This window comes from Lupinus angustifolius, chromosome LG19 (genome assembly GCF_001865875.1).
Source record: "Lupinus angustifolius cultivar Tanjil chromosome LG19, LupAngTanjil_v1.0, whole genome shotgun sequence".
NCBI classification, from domain to species: domain Eukaryota; kingdom Viridiplantae; phylum Streptophyta; class Magnoliopsida; order Fabales; family Fabaceae; genus Lupinus; species Lupinus angustifolius.
In genome coordinates, this window is record NC_032027.1 from 11361822 (window position 1) to 11375958 (window position 14137).

Here is a 14137-nt window from a genome sequence, read left to right on the forward strand (position 1 = left end):
TAGATTACATGTTACCTTCTAAGCATGTAGAGTTTATAATCGTCAATTGATGATTCACCAACTTTATTTATTTTTTGGTTAGTGGAGCAAAGCTAATTAGGCCGAAAACAAAAGGTTTAAAAACAACTTTTTCAAAACAATTAAAATCATAAGAAATATAATAATTATTGAAAGGCAAATTTGAAGGAAATTTTGTAATGATGAAACTATAGAAAATGAAAACATCATAATAATTGTTATTTATGATCATTTATAATATATGAAATTATTTATTGGCCTCAAATTCTAAAATGAATTTTAAGTGGTAGTAAGTGAACTAAATTGCACATGCTTTAATATAAAAGCAAACGATCAGTTTCACGAATTAACAAAAATATTAAATATTTTTCAATAAAAAAATATGTGAAATATTATACATGACATTGAGTACTTAAGCCTTATTTTTTGGGTTTAACAATTTTCTTATTTTATTCAAAATTTAAAATTATATTGATAATATAGACATGGTCAAATAGGTTCCTATCTCATGCACTAAAATATTGATTACCCATTTCCTATAGCATGCATTTGTTATAGATGATGATTTTAGTTTTTATTTGCAAACTGTAACATTATAATTTGTGCATATGATAAAATAAGTTAATCTATTCATTTTTTGGTAAGGTAGAAATATTATTTTTTTTAAAGTAAATTACAAAAAAGTATGAAGTTATTTATTCACGTATGATGATTTTAATTGTTTTTTATTATGTTTAAAGTATACATTTTTATTTCAATACCTCATGACATAGCTAAAAAATATTAAAATGAAAGAAAATATGATACACAACTAAATAAAAGTTACTTAACTTAAATTATATAATACACAAAATAAATAGTACACAAATGATATAATAAACAATATAAGGAAAAAAATGCTCATTAATAAAGTAAAATGAGAAATGAATTGGTTGTGAAAAATAAGAAATCAAACAAAAATACAAATCACTATAAAAGGGGTGTCTTTTCTTTATTATTTCATAGGTGAGTTGTTGCAATTTTAAAACTGTTTTTTTTTTAAATAAACAAAAAACTAAAATTTCCGCAACTAATTTTATTTGTTGACAGTTTTCATAAATCCATACAATGGCTATTGAAATATTTGATGATGAAAGCCTGAAGAAAAGCAACAGACAGGATGGAGAAAATTTAAAATTAACATGTATCCTTTATTATTATAGCTTAGGTTAAGTGACAAAAATTTTATGATGCTCTGACACGTACACATCTAAACAGTGAATGGAACTTTATTTTCAGACGTGTCCTTGAAAAAGAATATTATATCCCAAAATATTCCATGAATATAATACCTGATCTCTTGTTGCATTCTCCAATGTCAATAATATGTGTCCTTGATGTTGTAAATTCTACATTTACAAACAAAACCATTTGAGCACGATTATGTAAAAGAAAAAGATAAAAATTAGGGAATATTAGCACAATATTGTGCACTAATTTTACTTTTTTTCTTCATATGTTAACATCCCATCAAGTATTTCTAGGTGTTATGATCAACATAACGGTTATAAAATTTGTACAAGTTTAAATGGTGGAATCAAGTCAAAATACATACACATATATGAACTTACATGAACTCAATCGAACTTTATTAAACTCGTATGACGTTGTATAAACTCCCATGTTCACCCACCCACTAAAGTTATTATCCAAATATCAAAATGACAATGTTTCATTATCAAACACTTAAAACAAAACAATGATACATAAGGACTCCCAAAAACTCAATGTCTCAAAACTCTTTGTCTTTGGCTGCTCCCTCTTTCTTATCACATTTTCTCAATCTGTCTCTCTTGGGAATGTTCTTTAGTTGGTTGTCTTTTGCCTTGTCCTTATTTGCTTGAAGCTTTGGTGATCAATGACACAAAAAAGTTGTTGTTGATGTTTTTGTATTAATTCTTTGAGTAAATAATGTGTGAATTGTTAAAATAGTTGAGCTTTTGTTAGTTGATTAGTAAGTTTGGTCAGAGTAGTTAGTTTTTTCATTCTTTATATAAAAGATTCAATGTAATTTTGTATTTCCATCTATTCTATATTCAATGAATGATATTATATTTTTTCATCTTTCTTGTTTCATCAAGAAATTAGTCTGTGCATTCTACCATTTTAACATGGTATCAGAGCAATAATTATTGTTTGGATCGCTTTCGCTTAGGCATCTATCATTCCAAGATTCAACAATGAACTATCATTATTCAGTTCCATTTGTTTCTATTTCTTTATCTATGCATCATAGTGTTTGCAAGTTTTCCACCGGTTCTATATCTTTTACTAACTCTAATGCAGCAAGACCTGCTCAACATTTTCCCTCACTTCCCGGGATCAACAATTATGCACCATTGAATTCAATTTCAGCAATGATGTAGTTGATAAAAAAAAGGGAAGAAACAACAATCTTGGATTCTACTAAGGGTATTGTTGAAGATAAAGAAGTAAAGATTACTCTTGCTCTTGGAAATTCAACATATGGTGGTGGTTCAAGGGAAAAGGTGGAAAATATAAGTGATAATACAACACTTGTGCACCAAGCTCGTATTTGTAAAATAGTTGAAGTAAAGAGTAAAATTGAGGCACATGATGATTGTGCAGTTTCTATATCAAGCGTTCTTCTATTTCGAGATTCCTAAGAAAATCCACGCCAACAACTTTGTATGACCTTTAAAGCGATTTATGGACTGAATATACCTCATGTTTATTGGATTGAAGAAGTTAAGTTGAGTTACAATGATGCATAGATCACTTATATATATAAAGTGTGACCTTGCTTGGAGAACAAGCTACCTACCTATCATAACTAACTAAACAGAAATAACTAACTTTTGACTAAGGAAAACCATGTGCTTAAATAAGGATGCACACGTGCTAATAGGCTTGAGCTTGATTTAAAACATTTCGAGTAGCCCATGGTGCCTGTGAAGATCTAGCAGGAAAAACTGCTTGGTGCACCATTTTGTGTGCCACCATGTGAGCCAATATATGAGCCTGACCTTGTCTCTGACCACGCCTGTGCCTTGTCCTGATGCAGCCTGAACGTGTCTGTGATGCTGATGCATCCTGACCGTGCCTTGCTTGTTGCGCCAGTGTCTGTGACGCTGATGCATCCTGATCGTGCCTTGCTGCGCCAGAGTCTGTGCCTTGCCGTGCTGATGCGCCTGTGTCTTGCCGTGTTGATGCGCCTGATGTGCATGTGCTTTGTGCTGATGCGCCTGATGCGCATGAGTCTTGCTGTGCTGATGCGCATGAGCCTTGCTGTGCTGATGCGCCTGATGCATATGTGCCTTGTGCTGATGCGCCTGACCATGTCTCCACATTATGTTCTAACTTCAATACCCCCTCGCAAGCTGGAGAGTATATGTTAATTACTCCCAGTTTGGACAACAAAAATAGAAAAGGAGAAGGACCTAAAGCCTTGGTTAATATATCTGCACATTGTTGTGTTGTCTTGATTGGTAGAAGATGGAAAAGGTGGGATTGGAGACGTTCCCTAACAACATGACAATCAATGTCAATGTGTTTGGTACGCTCATGGAAAACAGAGTTAGCTGCAATGTGCATAGCTGAATCATTATCACGGTACAACAATGTTGGTTTCTGGAATGGAACTCTGAAGTTATCAAGCAGAAAAGTTAACCACTGAATCTCACAAGATGTTGCTGCCAATGCCCTATACTCTGCTTCAGATGAGGAACGAGCCACAGTATTTTGCTTTTTGGATTTCCAAGAGATTAAAGAATTTCCAAGGAAAACACACAAGCCAGTTATTGATTTTCTGGAATCAATGCAGGATGCCCAATCAGAATCACTAAAGGCCTTGAGTTGGAGAGGAGATGATGTGCCATAGAATAGTCCTTGCCCTGGACTTCCCTTGATGTATCTGAGTACCCTAGTTAGAGTCTTGAAGTGAATGGTTGTTGGATTAGCCATAAATTGACTCAATTGTTGGACAGCATAATTGATGTCTGGTCTTGTGTTTGTGAGGTATAATAGTCTCCCTACTAGCCTTCTGTAAGCAGCTGGATCTTTGTATGCATTTGAGTCACCTTGATGTAGTTTTGTGGTTTTGATAATAGGTGTTGGAACAGGCTTTGAATTGATGAATCCTGTATCTAAAAGAATATCAAGAGCATACTTTCTTTGGCAGAGAACAATGCCACTGTTAGATCTAGCTACTTCTAATCCAAGAAAGTATTTAATAGCACCAAGGTCTTTGATTTTAAATTGTTTATCTAAGCAATGCTTAACAGAGTTAATTTCAGAAGGATTGTTACCACTTAATACCAAGTCATCAACATAAATCATAAAGCAGTAAAATGAGGTCCAATGTTTTTAGTAAATAAGGAGTGATCATGATGAGATTGAACATATCCTAAAGAGAGAAGAGTTTGAGTTAACCTTGTGAACCATTGCCTACCTGCTTGTTTAAGCCCATAGAGGGACTTATGCAGCTTGCAAACTTTGTCATGTTCTTTGCACACAACTCCTTGTGGTATATACATATAAACATCCTCACTTAGCTCACCATGAAGAAAGGCATTGTTAACATCAAGTTGATGCACAATCCAGTTCTGTGAGGCAGCAATGGACAATAACAACCTGACAGTAGTAAGTTTGATTACAGGAGCAAAAGTTTCAAGAAAATCTATGCCTTCTGTTTGGCTAAAGCCTTTAGCCACAAGCCTGGCTTTATACCTCTCAATTGTCCCATCTGATTTATATTTGATCATATAGACCCATTTAGAGCCAATTGGTTTCTTGTTGGGAGGTAAATCTACCAAAGACCAAGTCTTGTTGAGCTCAAGGGCATTGAGCTCATGTTGCATAGCTTCTATCCAGTGCTTACACTGTATGGCTTGCTTGTATGTCTTAGGTTCAACATTGGTACTAGTGGATATTATGTGATTGAGATGATGAGGGGGTATATGTGTGTAGGACAAGGTGGAGGAAAGGGTGTGCTTGCTGGTTCTGCTAGGAATAGGCTCAAAGGGATCATAGGCAGTTAGGAGGCACTGGAAATCTTGTAAGTAGGCAGGGGGGTTCTTGGCCCGAGATGATCGTCTAAGAGCCTGATTATCAGTAAATTCATGGGTTTGGTTAGCTATGTTTTCATTGGGATCCTGACAAGTATTTTCATGTATAATATCATTGGGCCTTTCTATGCTAGTGTCTTTTGGGATGGTGGGTGCCTCTGTTAGCATGTTAGGGGATGTCAGGGTATCTTCGAGGTGACCTCTATCATCAATTTCAGAGGTATGGTTGGGTGAGTAGGGGAACATGTGTTCATGAAACACAACATGCCTTGAAATAAAGATCTCTCTGTTCTTTAAATCAAAGAGGATATATCCCTTTGTAATTGGCTTGTAGCCCAAGAAAGCACATTTTCGAGCTCTAGGGTCAAGCTTGGATCTGTTTTGGGTTAAGGTTGATGCAAAGCATAAGCATCCAAAGACCTTGAGCTCTAGCAGGTTAGGCTTCTTATTGTGAATTAGCTCATAAGGCGTTTTGAACTTGAGAATAGGGCTAGGGAGCCTATTTATGAGGTAAGTGGCATGTTGTGCTGCAAAGCACCAAAAATTCTTTGGTAATTTGGATTGGAGGAGAAGGGTGCGAGTCACATTCAAGATGTGTCTATGTTTTCTCTCAACAACTGAGTTCTGTTGGGGAGTTTCTACACAAGAGGTTTGGTGGATTATGCCTCTTTCTTGGTAGAAGTTAGGCATATTGAACTCATGACCATTGTCACTCCTTATAACCTTGACAGTTTTGTCATATTGAGTGTAAACCAGTGTGATAAAATTCTGCACAAGAGTTCTAGCTTCTGATTTGGACTTCATAAGGAAAATCCATGTGTGCCTGCTATGGTCATCAAGTACAGTGAGGAAGTATCTGTGACCATTAATAGAACTATTTGCTAGGGGCCCCCATATATCTATATGTATCATGTCAAAGGGACTAGAAGTTCTGTTCATTTGGTTAGGAAAAGGCAGTTTAGTGTGTTTACCTAAATAACAATAATCACAAACATTTGAGGAATTAAATCTAATGTAATCAAACTCTTTGCATAGGGAACTCAACACATTATTTGATGGATGCCCAAGGCGAAAATGCCATAGGTCAAAGAAATCTACAGTATTCAGAGTATTTACATTATGATACAATGCACATTTATTTCTAAAGGAATTACTTAAGATGTACAATCCATTTTTAACATCAGCATGTCCAATCGTCTTCGAGGTAATCATATCCTGAATAGAGCAATTGGCATCATAAAAGGTTAGCTTGCAATGCAAAGAGGTGATGAGTTTGTGTACTGAGATCAGGTTAAACTTGAAATTAGGTATATACAGAACATCATGCAAGATTAACATTTCTGAGATCATTATAGTTCCTGAGTGGTTAGCAAATATTTTGGTGCCATTAGGTAAACCAATGGCAATTGGCCTTATGCTATGGAAGGTAGTGAAGCTTGAGAGATCAGGGCACACATGATCTATGGCCCCTGTGTCTAGAATCCAGTGTGAAATGTTACGTGTTATTTGATTACCTTCTTGGTTCTGATTGCCTTGTGAAGTGTTTCTTGGTTCTATGCTTAGCTGATTGACTTTGTGACTTGATGTCCCAGTTCCCATGCTTTTGATCAGGGATGCTATTTGTTCATATTGTTCAGGACTGAAGTTGAGTGCCATATCCCTTGAATTTGTTGTTGTTTGTTGCTTGTTTGTCTCCTGTTGTGCATTTTGATCTTCTGTGGTTGCAGCATTGACCATTACTGTTTCTTGCCTTGATCTTGGTTGTTGAAAGTTTGGTGGAAAACCATGCTTGAAGTAGCATGTGTCCACTGTGTGCTTTTCTTTGCCACAGTAGGTGCATATCTTTAGGTTATTTCCTTTTTGACTCCAAGAACCTCTTCCAGTTCCTCTGCCTCTAACCTGCATGAAATTTCCTTTTGGTTGGTTATTCTTAGCTTTCCAGGGTTGTGTTGCTTCTCTTAGCCAAGGTTGTGTGGTATCTTTCTTGTTGATTTGTTGGTTGAATAACACTCTTGAGGTATCTAATTCATCCATCTGGCTTTCTTGCTGAAGGAATAGTGAAAATGCCTTGTTGATTGTTGGTAGGGGCTCCATAAGAAGTATTTGAGCTTTGGATGTGTTAAACTGATCATTCAGGCCTTTTAGGAAGCAGATGACATATTCTATGTCTCTGTGGCTCCTCACATTTTTGGCCAAATTACACCTGCATTTTATCTCACATGTGCAATAAGGCATTGGCCTTAATGACTCCAGCTCATCCCATAGAATTTTCAGGTCAGTGAAGTAGCTTGAGATGTTCCTATCTCCTTGCTTGATTGAGTGCAATTCTTGTAGAACATCCGAGAATCTGAAGTAGTTACCTTTTGAGTATCTCTCCTTGAGGTCGAGCCAAAGGTCCTGAGCATTATCAATGTAAATTGTGCTTTGTGCTATTTGTTGAGACAGGCACCTTGTGATCTAGGAGAACACCATTGTGTTGCACCTTTCCCATGTGTCATAGTCATTGCTGTTTGGGTTAGGTGGTGTGATTGTGCCATCTATGAATTTGAAATTATTCTTGGAAAACAGAGCTCTCTTCATTGCCCTGCTCCAAGAGTGGTAGTTACCACCATCTAGGGATGGTGTGACAAGAACTGCTCCAGGATTCTCTCCTGGATGTAGATAAAAGAGATTCTTCAAATCATTGTTGTTTATGTCAAACTGCAACTCTTGTTCTTGTTCTTGATGAATGGAAGAATCTTCTGCCATGCCTCTTTTGTTTTGTTATCTTGAAGGATTGCTGCCATGTAGGTCTATTCCTTCAATTCTTCCTCTTGCCAAAAAGCTTGATTGAGTGTATAGTGCCTTACTTCACCTTTGGTGGCAATCAGAACCTTCAAGAAGAAGGCTCTGATACCATAAAGCGATTTATGGACTGAATATACCTCATTTTTATTGGATTGAAGAAGTTAAGTTGAGTTACAATGATGCATAGATCACTTATATATATAAAGTGTGACCTTGCTTGGAGAACAAGCTACCTACCTATCATAACTAACTAAACAGAAATAACTAACTTTTGACTAAGGAAAACCATGTGCTTAAATAAGGATGCACGCGTGCTAATAGGCTTGAGCTTGATTTAAAACATTTCGAGTAGCCCATGGTGCCTGTGAAGATCTAGCAGGAAAAACTGCTTGGTGCACCATTTTGTGTGCCACCATGTGAGCCAATATATGAGCCTGACCTTGTCTCTGACCACGCCTGTGCCTTGTCCTGATGCAGCCTGAACGTGTCTGTGATGCTGATGCATCCTGATCGTGCTTTGCTTGCTGCACCAATGTCTGTGACGCTGATGCATCCTGACCGTGCCTTGCTGCACCAGAGCCTGTGCCTTGCCGTGCTGATGCGCCTGTGTCTTGCCGTGTTGATGCGCATGTGCTTTGTGCTGATGCGCATGAGTCTTGCTGTGCTGATGCGCATGAGCCTTGCTGTGCTGATGCGCCTGATGCATATGTGCCTTGTGCTGATGCGCCTGACCATGTGTCCACATTATGTTCTAACTTCAATTGAGGCACATGATGATTGTGCAGTTTCTATATCAAGCGTTCTTCTATTTCGAGATTCCTAAGAAAATCCACGCCAACAACTTTGTATGACCTTTGTGTTGTTTACTAATCAAAGAGGCATGTTCATTTTATTTCTTGCAAAGTAATAAAAGATTAGTGCATATTGTCTTCTCAAAAGTTTCTACATCTTCTTGCTTTCAATTCTGTTACAAGTAGCAACACTCAGAAGCAATGAAGAGTGAGAAAATTTTCATTCAGTTATGTTTATGAAACTGGTAATGTTGGTATATGAATATTATCAAGCAATATGCAAGTTCCCCTCTAATTTGAGATCTTTCAGAGTTCTTGAAATTCTTGGTCACTTCACATCTTTTTCTTCTTATTCTTCCTCACCTACCCCCAAATTATCTCTTTTCTATATTACTCTATTTTCTTTACCCATATCTCTCATTAAACACACAACATTGTTAAAGTGTGTACTTTTCTTCTTTATAGCAACATATTGGGATCAAGATTAAGGTCCATTTTATTTTCTCTTTTTCATCCATTATGGTTGGTTTGGCTGGTTAAGCTTCTCTCAAAATATATGGTTAAGCTTTGGATGAAGTTGTTTCTGTCTATGGTGGTTAAGCGTTAGTGTTGCTTCACATTCAAATTTCAAGACTGAGAGATGAAGATTCACTCATCAGCAAGAGAATGTATTAGAGTATATCATCTTGCTCAACACAATTATTTCAAGCTTGAAATGCTTAATACATTCCAGCTTGCGGGGGAATGTTAAAATAGTTGAGCTTTTGTTAGTTAGTTAGTTAGTTTTGTTAGGAGTTTTTTCATCTTTTATATAAAGGATTCAATGTAATTGTGTATTTCCATATATTCTATATTCAGTGAATGATATTCTCTTTTCTCATCTTTCTTGTTTCATCAAGAAATTAGTCTATCCATTCTACCATTTTAGCATGACTAATTAATTATCAATGTGTATCATTATTGTGTGATTATTCTATTGTATCATTATTGTGTGATTACTTGTTTTCTTATATCAAATTGTGTGGAATACTTAAGTAATTATTAACTCATGCAAAAAAGTTGAATATTTGGTGTATGGTAGTTTTGTTAATGATCAATACTTTTTTGTGTGTATACGAGCATCCACAATTGTGCGACTAATTTTTTGTTCTTAATTGTATCTCACTGATTATTTTATATTTTTTATACATTCCAACAACTTAAGCAACTCAAGTCAAGATCACCTCAATAATGCAACTCTATTTCCGTTCTTAAATCGACCCCACAAACCTACCCACATTTATATTTCACATTAATATTGATTTCTTCTCTATCTTCTAACAAATTTTTTTTCATTTTTTAATGTTGTCTCAACTATAAGAACGGTGCATATTTTGTTCACTGTTGTGAAATAAGCACTAGAACAGTTTTCTCCAATGGTGAAATTGGAAGAAAAACGTTCTTATTTGGCTATGAACTCTTTTTTTTTGTGCTTAAATGAATTTGGTTCTAAATGTAGAAGTTAAAGCATCATGCACAAATTACTTGGGTGGGTATCCTCTCTATTAATGAAGAGAGAAATACATTAAAAGCAAAAGAACGAAACAATATAATGGAACACTTTTATCCCTTAAAATATAACGATATAATATTTATCTACTTAAAACTAAGTACAAAATCAATAACTTTTTTCTCGAGTAATGAAGAGGAGTCTGATTCAAATTATTCTTCACATTTAGGAGTCCTGGTGATCATGTAAGATAGCAAGTGTTGTAAACTTGTAATCATGGACTTTATCTGGACATAGTAATATTCTATGTACTCTCTAAAGACTTAAACACAATTAATACATTATTTATCATTCATTTATATTACATTTATAAAAAAATTAATAATAATTAAAAATGAATGGTAAATAATACAACAAAAGTATATAAAACTTTTACACTATGAGTTGATGCATTTTTTTCTCATATATTATTTAGGATCAATTTCATGCATTAAAAAAATTTCCACTCTAGAGGAAAGAACCAATGACATATAAGGTCTTAAGCGAGTGAGTAGGATTTTATACTATTTCTTTATCTGGTTTGGTCCGATCATGAATGAATTCAAATAAGGTCGAGTCCCATTGAGTCTAGGGTCATGTCCAGGTTCAAAAATTAGACTTAGACAGTATTTAGGATTGGTTAGGGACAAGCATGACCTTGCCCGACCCGTCTCATTGTCACTCACTTATAATGTTTGTATGTATTTCTATTCAATTGTATATAGAGTAATGACGTCTCTTTGGTCGAAATTATTATTATACATTAGTAATATATATACATATATTATTTCATATGTCAAATTACATATTTATAATAATAAGTAAAATAGTTATAAAGACTTTATCTAAAATATGTATGCATTATATTTAATCAGGTCTAGAGTCCGAATCATATTCAAATGTTGTTCCAGTCAATATTTGAAGTCGGGTTAGCTTCAGGTACAAAAAAATAATATTGTCAATATTTAGGATTGGATAAGATACAAGTCTTACCCGACTCATGCTCACCCATACCACTATGTAAAGTCGTACATAGACTCGTGGTAAAGAACTAGGTTGTCCAACATTTGTGAGTATCTGGGAATGATGGGAGAGTTTATTTTGTAGAGGATACATAGCGACAATGAAAGATACAAGATCTATGTTGGATCTTTACTCAGATTTAATTTTAATTTTTAAAAACTTCATTCAACATAAACAACATTAATTAATAATATTCTAAAATTATCCTATGTATGTTTGGTAGAGTCAATGATTATTTTTGAATAATTATAATCATTTTTCAATTGTATAATTTATTTATAAAAAATCGATTTTTAAAGATAAATTATCAGATGAATATCTAAGTTATAATTATGTTTTCACCAATGTCAAGCAAGGTTGAGATGATTTCAAATATCTAATTACGTTAATCAATCTTAGATTAAGAAACTAATAATCCACTGAGTTCATGTGTTCATTTTAAATTTTATTTGTCCCATGAGACAAATTCAATATTTAATCATTGCTAGAATGGAAGGAAAGTCATTTTGGAATGTATAATTGATGATTATTGCATATAATTTAGAATGGTGAGATTAAGAGAAAAAATAGTACAAAAGAAGGAAAGTATCAAGATTTAAAACAATCAAGATTATAAAAGAATCAGAGAGATAAATTAGACAGTTGTTTAAAACATGAATTATATAAGTCAGAATTGTGAGATTTTTCTTTTGGTTTCTCACGTGTATCATTGCACTAGAGACAATTATGTCCAAGTTGGAACATCCACATGTATGTGGAGCTAACTTTTCTAGCGGATATTTTTTCCATCCACAAGACTCGAACCTGAAACTTTGTTTAAGAGAAATCAAACATGTATCACATAAACTAATATTGAGAAGAGAATAAATAGTACAAAAGAAGGAAAGTATCAAGATTTTAAAAGAATCAATATTATAAAAGAATCAGAGAGATAGAATAGACAGTTGTTTAAAGCATGAATTATGTAAGTTAGAAGCAATATATAAAACATTATATAATCTTATATCTAAGGGAATGAAAGTCATTTTGGAATGTATAATTGATTATTTTGATGATTGTTACATATATTTTAGAATTGTGAGATTGAGAGAAATATTAGTACAAAAAAAAGGAAAATGTCAAGATTGTAAAAGAATCAGAGATTGGTTACACAGTAGTTTAAAGTTATATAAGTTAGAAGCAATATATAACACATTATATATAATCTTATATAATTATAAGATTATAAGGTGTAACTCAAGTGTAAATATATTTTATTATGAGAGATGATAACAATTAAAATAGACCATAAAAATTATTTAAATAATTAAGATTAAAAGATAAATATATTTAAAAAATCAAGTAATTATGTGATTATTAAATATATATAGTATCCATATGTTACTTTTAAGTCCCCTCCCAATATTATATATAATACAATTATACAAACAAAAAAACAATATAGAAAGATTTTTATATAGAATACTGTAATTACAATAACAAAAACAGATTGAGATACCGTAGAACTTTATCTATATAATATAACTATGAATTTAACATGTATAGATAAATAGTGTAAGTGTTTTTACACTTTTAGCAAATCATTCACCATTAATTTATTAATTATAATTGATTCTTAAATAAAAATAATATAAATCAATGGTAAATAATATGCTAATAATGTAAAAAACTTTACACGATCGATGCACAGATGTTAAACTCTACAACTAAATATTAAATTAACATATATATATATATATATATATATATATATATATTTATATACACGTGAGGATAAAATAATTAAAGGAATAAGGTGATAATAATGATAAAAAAAAGAATAATATGATTAACATTTATGATAAGCATTTTGATAAATTTAAAAGAATATAAAATTATCAAAATAAATAATAATAAATATACTATTCGGTAAAATAGTTACAAAGGATAAAGACTCACAAAAATACTTAACATAAATCTAGAACTCAAAAATCATAAATAATTAATATAATAATAAAACAATATTTTTAACTCAAAGTAAATATATATTAAATAACAATTCTGAGACAAAATATCACTTTATAAAAAATATAGATTTCAAAAGATAAAAAATTATAAATTCATTGGATAGTTATGATCGCATGTTTATCTAAAAAAACTATATTTATTTTTTTGGATACATATACAAAATTAAATCAAGTTTTCTTACTCACACACAAAAGCAATGTTATATCTTATAGTATTCTAGAAGTTCTATTTCTCACTTGCTATATAGAAGATACTCTAAGAAACCACCAAAAAATAGTATGATAGTTTATCTTTTATTTATTTCTACCTTATGTATTACATTTGAATAAAGAAAAGTAAAAATAAAAATATGACGTAAATTAACATTAACAGTCACTTAAGTTTGTAAAATAGTGGGACAATTTATGTATTATTTATTATTTATCTATTAAAAAGACGGAACTGATAAAATAAATTCAAATCAATTTAAAAAAAAAGAATGTACCTTATTTGTTTCAATATTATTTTATAATATATCTTTATAATTTTATTTTAGAATTTAAATTTCTACTATATATTATATATACTAGCGTGTCGGTGTGTCTGCCAACCCACAATCTTATTTCTTAGTATTAAATATTTAAAAGAATTGTATTATATTTTTGCGATAAAAGAAATATGAAAATGAATTGTACTTCTTTTAAAAAACTACATTGATAATATGATATTTTTATGTACGTAATTTTCTCTAACTCTTATTACTATTTTTTATTATGTATAAAAACATTGTAATAATAGTTAATTATAAGGGTAAAATAGGCAATAAGAAATTACACCATATTAATTAGTTATAAGATGTTTTAGCTTTATATATACTAGCGTGTTGACATGCACTGTTGTGTCTGTCAACCCGCTTTCCTATCGTTTGTAATGTATAG